Genomic DNA, 14,108 nt, shown 5'->3' with positions numbered 1-14,108 from the left:
ACCTATCATGCTATTCGTATTTATACACCGTATATTGTAGTGCTGTTCTTTTTCACAGTAACTCTTTGTTAAATGCACCATGCTTTTGCCATCGCTGTTATTCTCTCACTATGACGCATGAGTCTAATTGCTCTCTACAGGTCTATCAAGACTGCATCTGTACTTTGGTCTCCTTCACATGAACTCATTCTTTTTTTAAATGTGGTCTAATGTGACTGAAATATAAAGCAGTCATGTTAAGTTGCACCAATACTGTTTAAGAACGCAGATCACCAGCACGATAGAGGAAAAAGTCAAAATAACAGTTACGTTTATTCAGTTTGAACTTCCTCACAGGTCAAAGGTCAGGAACGACTGTGGAATGGCAGTGCTGGAGTTGTTTGGGATTGTTCGTGTATTTATTTATGTGACTCGAGGCTACTAACACAATAACTTGGAGCCCAACCAAAACACACCATAAGAACAGAACAACTTACTCCTTAGTTCAGGACACAAATATTTAATATGGAGGCTTGATTTAAGGTTGAAGATAAATTGGAGTTCGTCGTGAGGCTAAGAAGTTTAGATCAGTGTAAGACACTGTAAGTGATGGGAGCGCAACTGTATTTGTGTGTGTGTGTATGTGCGAGTCCATTTTATGTTTCCCCCTTTGCCCTTTACACTTGATTAGTTAGTTGTTCTAGAATGTGGGGTTTTTTGCGCCGCGCATATTTTCATAGTTTCACGCTCTTTCCGATGAATTTACAACTAATAGATTTGCAGCTATCTGCATCCTCCCTTTGGCTTTGTATCCAGCAACTGCTGAAATCTGTGTGGGTTCAATCTGAACTCACCTTAAAAAAATAAAAAAAAGTGTAGAACTTGAACCACATGCAGTGATGATAAGATGAAAGAAACACTCATTTATATGTATGAGTAAAAGAATGCTGGTGTTCATCTAATGCTGAGTATCCTTATTTTCATACATTCAGTAATTCCTACTAACCTGTACTCATTAAATAACAAAAATAAAAAAATTTGATATAACACATTTGATCTCCATTTGGTTTCATTACATTCAGCTGTACTGGATGTGTCCCCATGCCTTTCCCATTTGGTCAACCTAACTCAAAGGCATAAACCTATTTAAATCTAGATTACATAATGAAATTTCGACGCAAACATTTTGTGATATAAAAAAAAGAAGCCTAAATGCTTTATCGAGTTAAAATCGTGACCAGTACGTTGCCGATATGCATGCACACATCTTAGAATGATTTGTTGTCTTCTTATCGTTCTACAGTCGGTAATCTCTGTTTATGCTTACAGTAGATATGGGGAGCCAGCATGTTTAGTAGGAAAGGCGAAACAGACAGGAAGAAGGTTTGTTACAGAAGCAACATTAATCTATTCCTCTCGGCGCTCTTTGAAGAGCAGCGGCAGCTATGACAGGCTAAACGTTTCCAGAGATGTCACATTTCCACAAAATCTAGAAAGGCTCTTGCGAGCACTCATCCTTTCATGTTTGATTGTGTGTTGGAGATCCTATGATAAACAGACGAGGGTGGTGGTTGGGGGTGGGGGTGCTGGGTGGAGGGAGTTTCGGGAGAGGGGCTGCGGATGGGAACTTGCTCTGCTGCCTGGTCTGCATTGCCACCGGATCCAGATGCTTTTGCAAATTACCTCTTTGTCTACTTCAGAGGGGTTCGAAATGAAAGTCTGAATTAAGATCTGGGGTCTTGCTTCAAACTTCTAGGATTGCAGGGTTATTGCACTGAATCTGATTAATCAGAGGCAAACTGCTCCATCCAAACCTGTCACTTGTGCACTTATTGGCTCAAAAAATGCACATTCACCCTCAGACAGACATAGAACAGATGCTACAGGCATGCAGAGGGGCTCATCACTGTGCGATTGTAGCACAACTGGATAACGCAGGTACATTTAACACCATATGTCCTCTGGAAGCTAAAGACACTTGCTGTGAGCATTGGAAAAAACTTTAAATACCAAAAATAATGCTTAGTCAACACACTGACTTTAACTATCTACACACACACACACACACTCACACATCTCACTTCTCCTCATTCCTGCGAGGCTTTGTGTCCCTGTTTGTCAGTCCCGTCCCGCAGTCTTCTCCAGTGCTGCTGAAGTGTTTTGTGTCTCAACACTCTGTTACACAGTCATAAAATTCTTGTGGAGAAAACAGAGCACTTCCAGCTGAACCCCAGAGAAAGGGCAGTAAAGAGACTAAACTGAGGCAAAGAAGCAAAACGGAAAGGGAGGAACAAAGTTCTCATAAAAATAAAATAATAAAAATACCAGACCAGGAGTGAAACGTCTTTTCATCATTTTCAAAATGAAGTGTCTTAACAACCTTGAGCATTAATGAGTACATTCTCATGATGGAGTGCCATTCATTTGTCTGTGACCCTATTTAAATTGCACCAGTGCTTCCTTACTTAATAATAGAAACATTGTTTTTTTGCAAGTCAAAAAATATCTGTGCTCGCTGAATGACACTTTCACCTCACAGGGACATGAGACTGCCTGTCATTACATATAGCACAAATACCATTGCGGCATGCACAGACAGACAGCGCACAGATGCAAAGCATTTGCGCTCATAATCCTGCACCTCTGGGGAAGTTGGTGGCAGTCTTCTCATGGTCTCTGGATGGTGCGGTCACAGATCTCCTGGTGAGTTTGGTATGAGCTATTAGGAAAGGAAGGAGGAGGAAGAGGAGGAGGTAGTGGCAAAGGATGAGGAGGTGGAGAAAGAGGGCATTCCTGATTTCCAGCCAGGCTGATCGGCAAAAGCCTGCTCCTCATCTGTCCCACAGAGGCAATGCTCTCTGGAGCCTGCAGGGTGTCCTGTGCCTGGCACATCTTGTTAGCATGAGGAGGAAGGGACGAGCGAGGGTGAAACTGAGAAAATGAGACTGGGAAAGCAGGGTTAGCTTGTTCTCAAGCCTGCTGCTGGTTTGCTTTAGCTTAAATTGGGGATGGGTTGCATAAATGCATCATTTGAATACATATAACATCACAAGCAAAGCCACAGGAGAGCCATTAATTCTTCTTTCACTGCCCAGCCATTTGGCACATGAAAGGACTTTCTACAGGGGGAAAACTTTAGCCCATAATTCATGGCACGTTTAATCCGTAATGTACAGTGCTTCCTTTTGCTGGGTGGGACAGGGGATGGATCAGGAAGCAGATTCTTAGCAACGTCAGTTTAGCTTCTGCAGCATAATCAGTCAAATTGGCTGCAACTCTAACCCTTATTTTCCAATTTATTATAAGATGATGTTAACTTTAGTTCTTTTTTATGGGGTCTCAATGAGATCCATGTTTTAATAATAATAATAATAATAATAACTTTTGCTTTTCTTTCTGATTTCATTGAACCCAGTGTGTAGATAAGTACTGAATCTTAAACTGAGCATGTGATTGTGATACTTTATAATGAATTTTAATACACGTAATGTGCGTTGTGGTAGACTGTTCAGTAAGTCATTTACAGGCAAAAAAAGAAAACGAAAAAAAGTGCAATTTATCAGTTTCCTCTCAGTGATATTAAAATATAAAATTCCACTAACAGAAAATTAAAAAAACACATTTTTTTGGGCTCTTCAAGGGTTTGTGTTACATAAAAAAACCCAAAACATCCGTCACCAATCACAAGTAAACCACAGACTGTATAGAAAGATCAACACAGCCTGTTCCAAGCTTTACTTTCATCTCTAGTTTATTTTGGAACCAGAAGTGATCATCTGTGGATGTAAGAGGCAAAGTTGATGCTAATGCTAGCCAGCTTGGTTAGCAAGTGGCAGCCATAGAGTGCATGGGTGCACTGCACAGCCACCCTATAGTCCAGATATATAAAGCCCAGATGTGGATAGACAGATAGATAACATGATTTCTGAAGCATGATGTCAACTATGATTTTTGAAGTGCTAAAACAATATTTTTGTATGGTTTATTAAATTGTACATTGAGAACCCAAACAGTACAATAGCATTCAAGGAAATCAGTCAGGAAACAACTGTCTGTATGACTACAGTAGACTTACTACTATAGATTGGATTACACAAGGTTTTTTTTTTCCCTGCTTTGCACATTTGTGAACACATCGAGGAACTATCTATGGTTGTACATGGTTTTTTTAATGTACATTATTATTTTTCTTACACCTGCTTATTCCTGTTTAGGGTCACTAAAATTGGATTCAAACTGCAATGCATAATGTAATGGTTTGTCCTTGTCTGAAGACGAGATTCCCCTGATAGCTATAACATACAGCCAGCCATGACTCTTTGGCTTCGGTTCCCGGAGTCAAACTGAATATGAATGCATCCGTGCACAGTAAACCTTTCTGTTGTGTATTTCGTCTGGCTGCAACATTCTGCTAAAGGATTTTGAAGCTTCTCTTTTCTCTGAAAAAAAAGGAAAAGAAAAAAATGCACTTCCCTCAGACTTCAAACCTCATCCAAAAAGTGTCCAGATGGCTGAAAGAGATGGCGAGAAAAGCACTGAATGAAAGAGCAGAAAAGGCATTGCATCTATTAGTTTGTGTCAATAAATGCATGAATTTACAGACATGTCAATTTTATGAGCCTCTGGCTGGAGTGCCAACGCTATCCACTAACAGCTAGTTGGCCAAATAAAATGGCTCAACTATTTATGATTGACTGTGCTCACAAGAACAACAGTTAAAGTCTGGCATACTGTGTTTGCCTACCTAAAGGAATTTTTTATTGTGTGTGTGTGTGTGTGTGTGTGTGTGTGTGCATTTAATACTATTCTGAACATCTGCTGGGAAAAGGATCATTCACAGTCAGTGTTTTATACATATGTGATACAGATGCGCAGGTTTCCACGCATAATTCCAATTTCACTTCTCCTCAAAAAGAAACAACTTGTCATTAAAGAACCTGATCTTTTCCTGCACAGAAAAAATCATGAGGTATTTGAAATTGATAACACCCCCACTCCACCCCACACCCCTCTTTCAGAAAAGAGCGACTGCTGTTTGCTGATTTATTAGCTTTACATACTACTGTGTGTACTTAACGTGGCTTGGAAAACATGTGGATAGAAGTTGTTGCACCCCCCCCCCTCCAGCACCACCATACTGTGCTCTTCACCAATCAGATCCCAGGCCTCGCAGTGTCATTTGAGGTGGGAGCCCTTCTAGGAGGGTTCGAAGTGAGGGTGTGTGGGTGAGTGGTAGTGGAGGTGGTGGTGGAGCGGAGGGAGGGGTTGCGTGGGTGGGAGTTAGTTCTTAGCCAGACACTAGGCTGAATAAATAAACCCGGAAACATTAAAAGCCCTTTTCCCCTTCACCTTTGAACTTGTGCATTAGATTGTGTAAACATACATCATGACATTTGGACACAGCTTGCTCTGACGCTGCGCTACACACTCCGACTGCTCTTCCTCCTCTGCAACAGCAGGGTCTACCCACAGGCTTGTCTGCGTGGAGTGCAAAGGGTCAGAAATAAAAGCAGCATTGACAATTATATGTGTTTTATTTAGTGAAATGAAATATGAAGAGCCTGCCAATGCACACTGGATTACAAGCGCTCAACAAAGCTATGTCTGTTTGCAGTTCCGTACTTTCAGCTGTGACTATTCAACCAAAAAAGGGCTTTTACTCGCTGTGCTGTCTTTGCACAAAACCATCAAAGATTAAACAAAACAACCGCATAAATCTGATTAACATTATTTACTAATTATTCAACCAAAGTGTTACCTGGAGATTCTGAAGTACACATTATTGCACATGCAGAAAAATAAATAAATAAATAAAAATCCATGTTAGAAGCAAATTATGAGCCCCACTCATTTGCAATTTAAACCTTTTTGTTTACGAGGGGCAGCCAATCGAAAGAAAGTTGGGTTAAACGAAGGAGGAAGGGAGCTCGATCTCGATTGAATGAACTGAGGAGTTGCACCAAGGCCCCCACTATAGGATATATATATATATATATATATATATATAAACTGTGAATCATGCAAAGCTGTGGAAAGGAGCATAATATGTCTCTTGACTGCTTCAGTCAAAGCTGTGTTTACTGGTGCAAAACAAGGCTATTTTTTTAATAACCAAACATGCAAATATCATTTTAATAGAAAAACCTCACAATTATAATTATGGTTACCCTCACAATCCAGGGTACAATACAAGCAAGTTTTTTTGTTTAATAAAAAAATATTGTAAAGCAGTATCAGTAGAAATTGAATCCCAGGGGTTACAAAATCTGGTCTGAGGCAGAGTATATTTTTTGACTTTTTGCAGCATACACTCAAAATACATAATGCTTGCTCATGTGAGGATGAGGTGTTCAGTTGAGTTTGACATCATCTTTTTGAGGTTCATTTGGTGCCGGTTCAGGCTGGTGACAGAGCACCAGCCATTTCAAAGAGTGCTATGTTTAAGGCAAAGGAGGATGAAGTTACTGCTGTGTACTTCTGAAGAGCAACCTGGGTGGGCAGAAAGAAGAAGGCGTTTGCAAATAGGGAGTCAACACACACTTATGCTGGTTTAAAAAAGAAAAAAAGATTAGGCGGGGACCAGAGCTGAAATGCAGATCTGAGGTAAGAATGCAAGTGTTTCATCTTTACAACGGAAATTTAACTTGCGGGGGATCAGGTTTGTGTCCCCAAATAGAAAATGAGTCCCTGTAGTGTCTCGTTAGTTGAAACGAAGGCATCAGAAAGAGTCATTAGCCTACTTTCCTTACCAATGCCAAAGCAAAGGTTAGGGAAAAAAATGTCATTTGTTTGCACTCATCAAATAATGTTCCCTTCATGCTTACATAGGTATGTTTCTTTGTTTAAGCCTCTTGTAGTGTATCAGCATGTTAGTGTGCATATGACCTGCATTATCCTGCTTTACTTTGGTTACAGAGTCCTCAGAGTTTTTTTCATTCAGGAGCTGGAGCCCTGAGGCAGACAGCAGGGGTTCCATACTTAGTTTCCTGTAAAAAATACCTCCGCACTCCACATCCTAATTAATGTGAAGGGCATGCCCAAGATCCCTATAAAATCATACAAGACTATACCAATTTCCTGGTAGCTTGCTTGCTACATGTGCTTCTTGTTCGTCAGCATAAGAGTTTCCTTCCCTGCAAACCTCATGAAGATTTATACACCACCACCGTGCCTGCTTCCCCCCACCTTTCATTCTTCTCTTTTGCAGCTTTTCTCCCCCTCTCAATGTGATTTGTACTTTATAACATGATACAAGGAGAATACACTTTCTGTCCCTTTTACTCTGAAATAAAACATGAAGATCTCATGAAAAGGGACTGTCAGGGCAACATGAGAAACACATGGCGTCTGCTAGTTAGATGAGGAAGGGGTTTAAATCATTTAGCTTGGAAATGTTCACGTGCGTGTGTTTGGGATTGCTGCGATTGTGTTGGTGAATTGGTGCTGAGTTATGGAGTCCAAAAAAACAGACATATTGAAAATTATAAAGAAAAAGACTGATTGCATGCGCGGCTGCAGCCCGACACTCAGAAACGGTAACGTAACCCCCTGTCTGAAACGTAACAGATCCCCTTAAACATGCATACACACACCTACACACAAACGTGAGCACATACACAAAGCATGCATACTAACCTCTGCGCTATTCTTATCATGTTTTCCATATGTTTTTTTTTATTTTTTAGACTTTCAGTAGATAATCTCTTGGTACCATTGCTCTTCACGCTCCTGGTGTCCAAACACACGAACAATCCAGTGTGATGAAATTTGTATTTGTATTACATACATAGATGGGCAGTAATCTGATTACTTTTTTCAAGTAACGAGTAAAGTAAGGGATTACTATTGCAAAAAAGTAATTGAATTACTGTTACTTTCACTCTGCGTTACTGTGTTATTAAACCGATGTGAGAGTGTCTCATGACAATGACGTACGAGCGTGCGACATCCGTGGCAGCAACAGACGTGTGTAGATCAACAATGGATGATACGGAGTGCAGGAGAGAGTGCAGCGTTTAAAGCTTGGAAGTACTGACATTACTTTGAGTTTGATTCCGTAAACAGTGACACAAATGTTAGCTGTGCACTCTGCATGGGAGGAAAACTTTCTACAGCAAAAATTTAAACTTCAAATCTGAGCAGGCACCGAGCACGCTGCCATGTGAATGTGAAATTCACAGAGAAAGCCCCGGATCCCCCCACTGACATGACGGCCGTGGCACCAGGCAAACGTGCAATGGCCCCACTCCTGGTAAACAGGTAAAAGTAGATTTAAGAGCGACAGGACTCAGTTCTGCTGAATCTTTGATTTTATTTATTTTTTTACTGTTTTTTAATCAAAAGCATCTATTTGAAAGGGTGAGTGCAAATACAAGCAATTATTTTATTTTATATGCTGGAACATGCAGAAAATAGGTTTAAATGTTAAACAAATTTCTTCAAGTCAAAAACTGTTGCATATAATGTAATTTTTGCTTGATACAATGTGCATAAAGTTAAAAGATTAAAACTAATTAAACAAGTTTTAAAAAGATACTTTTTCATTTGATTCAATTTTACATGATGGATTATGCAGAAAAAATAGAATTGGGCTGAAAGGTCTGTTGCTTTATAATGTATTCAGGTTGTGTATCATGTTTTTAAAAAGTAACTAAGTAATAAAGTAGCTTATTATTTTTAAAAGTAAGTAATCAGTAAAGTAATGGGATTACTTTCTTGGAGAACTAATCAGTAATTAGTAACTAATTACTATTTTCAAGTAACTTGACCAACAATGATTACATAGAAACTTGAATTTCATCTTCCAGAAGAATGAACAATACTGGCTTTGCAGTGAAATTGTGTTTTTTAGTAAAATATAAAGCTTTGTGATATAACTTTGCACATAATTGCCTGTGTCCGAATTCATGCAGCAGGCTGAAAAATATGCTTTTAGCACAACTAAAAGACTGAAAAAGAAGTTTCAAAAGGTTTGGCTTCCTTTAACGCATAACAGTGTGGTTCAGTATTGTATGTGCAACACTGAATTTCATCCATGTTACACAATTCTGCATCTGTCCATTTACATTCAGTGCCTCTAATCAGCAGCAGTGTAACAAGGTATTATGCTGGCTTTAAAAAATGTTGGAATTGCTGTTGATCATATTGTGAGGTTTTGAGATTTGTGAATGGACTAAAAACTGGGGATTACAACCATTAAAAAGTAATTCTGTCCTAGTTCAGCTAGGCCAACACTGTCTAAAATAAACAAACAAATAAATAAATGAAAAGAAAATGGCCTGGTAGTTTTGGACGTTTATGGGCATGTAAACTTCCATTCATGGTTAAAAATGTGGAAAAACATCCGTAAAAATTAATATGGAAAATTCTTTCATTTTAAAATATTGCATTGTATTTTATTTATACGGATTTTTTTCCTGCATACTTCCACTAACACTCTTAAGCCTCTATTATACCTCCCAAGTATGCAAGTCTGCTATTGTCTGCTCAGTTTCGTCAAAACGCTTGTGTGCATACATACCTGTCCATCATGACACCTGCGGACTAGTCGGTGTAATATTTTTAACAATGCTTCAACTACACATGCGCTCCAGGCAGCGGACTTCAAGCAGTCTTCAAAGAAGTATAATATGATTTACGGGTCTCTAGCTGTCCGTGTGCATATCCACAATAGAGTATAAACAAGACATTACAGGTAGTGCACTGTGTACACTATGGATTTGCTTGTGTTATGCATGAATTTTGACAGTTTAGCGTTGTTTCAGATAAAACAACCCCCTCATCTTAAATGATTCCTCAGCAGTCTTTGAGTTATCACTGTTTTACTAGGTGCCATAACTGAGACTGAATTCTTTAAAATTTGAGATCACACCTTCCTATAAACATCAAACCACATAAAAATACATGTGATATAAATACCTGAAAAAAAAAATGCAGCACCGTTGGCTGAGCAGTTAGCATTTGCATCAGTGCTTCCTTTAATCGGGGTGGTGTTATTTTAACATATGTTCATAAATTTTTAGCATATCTTTCTTGTAATTCACATAAAACTACAGATCAGCGCAGCTTTCAGTATAAAGCTACATGTCTTTAAATGGCTTGCCTGAATGTTTCCAAAATCAAGACTCAAATATGGCAGTGCCCAACATTGGCTCATGGCTTCTGCTTTTATGCTGGCCGGACGATGAATCATCTGCGTCTACTGAAGTCCTTTACACAGACCAGGTCCCAGCTCAAGGAATGTGTGTGAGTCACTGCCGCTCATCGGACGACGTTCTAAGACTTGCCTGCAGCTTCTCTGCCTGATCACACCCCAGAGACCCATTCAATCAAATCCCCATATATTCCGTAATTAACTTGACCTCAGGACTTTATGCAATATTTGTGTTTTACTGTCTCTTTTAAATGCCATTTATCATCCTGCAGGTTTGGAGGTCCTAGAGCAAGACCCCTCCCCTAAGCTGAGCCAGTCAGGTAGAACTTAGTCTTAGCTGTGACCCAGCTACCCGCCCAACAACCCCACCCTTTTCTCTCTCTTTCAGGGTGTCTTATGACTGACCAAGACAGTTTTATTAGCGTCCAACTAAGTCAGCAGGAAAAGGGCAGCCGTTGCAGGGTCCTAGCAAACACGCTGGTTGTGGAGGAAACAACTGGAAGAAAGGACCAGATTTTTACTGAGAGACTGATGACGGAGCTGAGAGAGGATTGATAAGCAAACTGCCTGGTTGATGAGAAGAACTGTGAGGTCAGGGGACATGAGGAAACCGGCTCGACTGAATGAAAGGAAGGGGTGGAGATGAGCCCCATAAAGTTGTTTAAAGTGTGAAAATTTTTTACACCTTCGTCTGCTCACAACAGGATTCAATTCTAGACTTAACTCTTACTTTTCAGATTAACCTGGTGTTTTTTCACTTCTTTTTTATTCTAACAAACCCAAACTGAACAAATACTAAAGAAGATATCAAAGCATGTAGAGGGAAGAAAGAAGAAGAGAGTAAGCTTCGATGTGTGCATGCTATCTACATACTAAAACATGTTAGTGTCATTCTCTATACTTATATTACCCAAACTTTAACTGCTTCTGCTAAGATGGCTGCTGCTTTTACCAGTTTGTCCCCAGATGGCTGGGCAAGTGATGTGAATCCTTAAGCATCTGCCTATTTGCCTAGCTTATTTCCAGGTGCTATCGGAGGTTTAACACACTGAAAGGACCCAGGCTGGGTAGCATATGCAGTCTGAGTATGTGCACAGTCAAAGGTTAGATGTTCCAGAGGCCTTTAATCAAGAAATGTTCTCAATTTCCTCCCTCCGTGTTCCTCTTCTTGACCTCTGGTCCTCAAAGTAAAGTTAGACGTGTACTGTAACACCCAAGACAACACAGCTCTTTAATCTTCTGCTCCTCATTAGAATTACTAATGTGTCTGCAGCTGACGAAAGGTGTGTGACCGCTTGCATGTGCGTGTTTGCGTTAGTGTGTGCGCACATGTGCATGAATGCATGGATGTGCATCTCTATTTGGCTAGGCAGGGAAGGAATACTTGAATAACAGCCTAATAAATATCAGGGGTAGGTTTATTGGTTTTGAAGCATATTTGCCATTTGTTGGGAAACACAAAACCGTGGAAGGTTCCTGGCAAAGTGGCAGGGTGGTGCTCTTTTCTGGGTCACAGAGAACGTAGAGGAAATCTATTCTGACATTAACAGGCTGCTATAGGAAGTGTTTTTGGATTAAATTAGCTTGGCATTAGAAGTTGGCCGGTCTGGATCGGAGGTGAGGGCACAAGTGTGAGCAAGGTTGGAGTTACGGAGGTTCAGAGGAGCTATTTTGCTCTGATCATAGGTGAAGATGATACCAAAGTGGAGGAACACAGAGGGTGAAGGTGTCGTGCAGCTGCGATCTCTGTGAGAGTTTAATTATGCCCCGGGCAGCAGGGTGCGTCACCAGTCACAGATGACAGAGCTGGAGGATGAATCATGGGATGGATGGAGGCCGAGACTTGCCGGTTTTGAGGTGCCGGGGAACCGTGGAGAGACTTGGTGTATGGGCGGGGTAGTGCTTGTTGTTCCTTTAAAGCCTCTTTAAAACTCTTAGGTACTGGCATCAAGTAGGTGCTCATCCAAATGAGGATGTGTGAGGGGGTAGATTTTTCACTGCCAACAGAAAACCCAGCAGGAGATGTTGTTCTCAAACGAGTTTTAGTGCCATGTGGTAGTGAAAACACCAGACGTTTTTTTTTCACTGTTTTTAGGGAGCATGTAGCTGCTGGCTAGGCTGATTCTACAGAAGTAGTTCGCAACCTGACTACCTCTAAGGGGTCACAATCAAAACCTGAGAGAAAGAGCTAAAGCTAGTTAGAAAGCTAGCAAGTTAGCTAAAGCTTAGTGTATGTTTCCAGCTTTGACTGTTGCGTGTGCCAGCTGTGACATCATCACAGCCCTATAACCTTTTTATATTAAAGCTTGAGGTGCACTGGAATCACTGCAATCTTCTCCTGAATGATAGGTGTCGCCATTCAGAATAAAAAGCTCTGTTCTAACATAAGAGTAGAAAAAGTTTCAGCTGAAAGCTTTCTTTTTAAAAAATTCTTTCTATACTCAACGATGTATCAGTACTGGAGCTCTGTACTGTACTGTAGTCGGTGTAAAGATTTTTGTTTTTAACCTGGCTGAGCTAGCTTGCTGTGCTACATACACTGGGTCCCAAAAATCTATGTGGTAACAGCAGCGGTGTAACAGTGACAGGCTCTTGTTGGATACTGACACAAAATGTGTTTTGGCATTTCTGATGTTTCTGAACATTGAATTAAATGTTGAATATAAAAGTGTACCATTACATTCGTATTCAGAGGGTGTAAATGTTCACAAATGTTCAGTTTGAGACAGAAAGAGCATATCAAAGTGTACACACTGTGAACTGAAACCTTCACCTGACTCTTCAAATTGGTTAGTGTCTTAGCTTCAGTGATGCTTTTTTGGTGCTTTCATTGAAGCTGTGACACATAATACATGAGATGCCGCCAATATATTTGATGTTATGCTTTTTTTTTTTTTTTTTTTTTTACAGTCATTTACGATCCATATCTCCTTTATTTGCTTTCACTTGTTCTTACTATACTAAAAAAAATTCAGAGTTTTCAAACTAAAGGCATTTTCCTCATTGTGTTGCATATATTTCAGAGACATTCCATGTCCAGATGTTTGTACCTGCACAGTGCTGAGTCGCTCTTGTAACCAGGTGACTTGCTGACCTCTATAATTTATCATCCTTTACATCCTGCGACTTGCACAGGAGTCTCCCCCCCCAACCCTGAATTTTAAGAAAAGGAGGGAAGCTCTTTGTCCTTGAAGGAAGGTCACAAAACCTGGAATGCACAGAAGGAAGGAAGTCGCAGAAGCAAGGCTATCTGTACTCAGCGCTTTCCTTCACTTCCCTCCTCCTTTGTTTTGCGCTTGTTCTCTTTCTGATAAAGGAGAGAAGGGATGATGGAGCAAAGGAATAAGGAAAACCCTTGTGTTGAGGGGACTGTGCATGCACATGCACAACTGTGTGTGTGTGTGTATATATATATATATCTGTATTGGGAGGGTTAAGTGTTTCAGAGGTGGCCGTCTCCCCTCCCATGCTGTCTCTCATCACACCGTTGACCCCCCAGGAAGCTTTAGATGTCCGTCTGGCTTCATAATTCTCTTATCGAACTAATCTGGGAGATAAGGAGGGGGGAGTTGAAAGTGTAAACCCAGCACCGCGGCCCTGGAATCCAGTTGCAGTGGGCTCATTCTTTACCTGTCTGCCTGGGAGACTTGTTAACTTTCTGTGTGCTGTGTGTTGCATTGCACTGAGACTTGTATACAACGGCTTTTCTTTGTGTGTATGTGCATATTTCTAAGTTTGTGTGTGTGTGTGTAGGTAAAGCCCAACTGATAGAGTTGCCCCCCACATGCAGGTCTACATGTGGAGCATGAGCATGATTGATCTGGGCAGAGGTAGTGGTCACATCCTGAACTGGAGTTGATTTCCTCTCCTCTCTAAATACAGACCTGGTGTTTATCATAGTTTCAGTGTCATGTTTGTGTGTTTTTATAGATCAGTGCTGTTATGCAGGGTGGTAGGTGGGTAGAAAAGGTGGGAT

The sequence above is a fragment of the Oreochromis niloticus genome, linkage group LG11, assembly GCF_001858045.2.
Source record: "Oreochromis niloticus isolate F11D_XX linkage group LG11, O_niloticus_UMD_NMBU, whole genome shotgun sequence".
Lineage (NCBI taxonomy): Eukaryota > Metazoa > Chordata > Actinopteri > Cichliformes > Cichlidae > Oreochromis > Oreochromis niloticus.
This window is presented reverse-complemented; position numbering follows the sequence as displayed.